Below are 2,017 nucleotides of genomic sequence, written 5' to 3'. Positions count from 1 at the left end.
ACCACGATGAATACTTTTCTACGATCTTTCAGGGTAAGCCTGTGTAAAGCACACTGGTGGTCACAGAAGCAAAGACAACTATGATAAAGTCTCTAAAGAAAAAAGATTACAGTAGCCTGTTCAGGCACACATGGGGAAAAGATCATTTGTCAAAGTATTCGGAAACAAGCAGGGAGCCAAAATCAACCTTAAATCTTTTGCCTCTTTACAAGTCTCCCCCACACCGTCCCCCTCTTTCAAATCTCACGTGGGCTCTGGGGGAACAAAAGATGGAGTAGGTCACCTCCTGAGGTCCCTTCCAACTTTAATTTTCTATGATTTTTGTAAAAGCAACCTTGGGTTAACTGAAAGACTGAACAGCTTGCTACCTCTATGCTGTTGGGACCAGAGCCTCAAAGTATGACCTGTTCCCTGCTAGTTCAAGTCCAGTGACAACCCTGCCAGAGTCCACAAGACAGGTGAATGACCCAGTACCACATCCCAGCACCTCCCTAGGAGAAAGGAACAGAACCAGTCACAGTCATCCCAGGTTGCCCAATCTAGCAGGTTGGCTAATATCTCTTGTACTTAGTAGCATCAAAAGATGTTGGGATTTGGAGGAAAAAAAAATCAGCAAAGAGAAGTTTCTGCTGCTAAAAGTCCTGTGAAACCAGATGTGATGCTTCATAGCAGCCCATGAGCACAAAAAAATTAAACGGGACAAGTGCAAGAGGGAAGGATTTTTTGGAGTGACGTCTTCTATTGGAGTAACTGACTGGAGGAAGGGTGCTCAAAAACTCACCCAAGATCTCTCCCAACTATACTGTTGGTTGAATAAAGATGTCACCCCCCAAAAGCCTTGCCCCTGGACAATCACTCCATCGCTAGGACAATTTGGAGGATAAGATAGCAGCATTAGAGAATCGACATATTACATAGTATCCAGTAGAGCGATGAGCCACCTATCGCTTAGAATTAAATCTCATGACAAACAGTAAAATGCAAAATATGATGTAACCATTTATTACCAGTTAGGTTAATAAAACAACTTTTACTAAGCTAATTTGAAGCCCATGGGAAGCGGGGGGAAAAGTTACTCTTGTGCTATACATCATTGTTGTGCTTCAAAATGGCATGGTGTGGCAAAGAACAAAAATCTCTCTCTTCCTAAGAAAACAGCTCCATCTGCTTTTCAGATAGAGGAAATGATTTCCACAGTTGGTATTTAGTGGGTCTGTCCATCTGAGCAAAAAAACCCAACCTCCCTCCACTGTTTAAGGATTCTTAATAGTGCAACCTTGTCTGGAAGGTATTCCTTTGGATATATGCCATGAACCAGAAGGAAATATTTCCAGGAGCTTAACACATACACATATAGATTGGTCTCCCCTATGCACAGAACTTTACAATATTAGTACTATGTAGTTGCCAATTTTTTCTTTTTTGGCTTTTACCCCCATAAGTACCTTATTTCCTTTGGAGGTGACATGAAGCTATTAGTTTCCCAGGATAATACCAGACACAGTCCCTTCACGTGTTATTAAAAACTTAAATAAGTTCCCAAGTACCTACTTTGTGCTTTTCCCCTAATTACACTTCATAATAAATGTTTGGAGAAAGCTGTCTAATGGCACATGGTCCCCTCCAATTGAGGCTGGCAGGAATGGAGAGTGCTAGGCCCCTTGGAAAGTCAAGCCAAAATAGAAGCAGCTCTTGAAAATGTCTTAAGTCTGTGTGCCTCAACGTAGCCCACCTTGAAATGGAGAGAGGGTTTAACTAATATAAAAAATAGCAGGCATAATTTTCCCCAATTGTTTGCGCCCTTGATGTTGTATTGAGAAAATTATGAGCTCTTGTCTACTAAGGTATAAAATAGTTTCATAGTTTCATAGTTTCTAGGGTCGGAAGGGACCTGAGCAGATCATCTAGTCCGACCCCCTGCCATGGCAGGAAGAGCACTGGGGTCAAATGACCCCAGTAAGGTGGTCATCCAACCTCCTCTTAAAAACCCCCAGGGTGGGAGCCTGCACCACCTCAC

Source organism: Gavialis gangeticus, unplaced genomic scaffold, assembly GCF_001723915.1.
Source record: "Gavialis gangeticus isolate Ggan-Ray unplaced genomic scaffold, GavGan_comp1, whole genome shotgun sequence".
NCBI lineage: Eukaryota > Metazoa > Chordata > Crocodylia > Gavialidae > Gavialis > Gavialis gangeticus.
Note: the sequence above shows the minus strand (reverse complement) of the source record.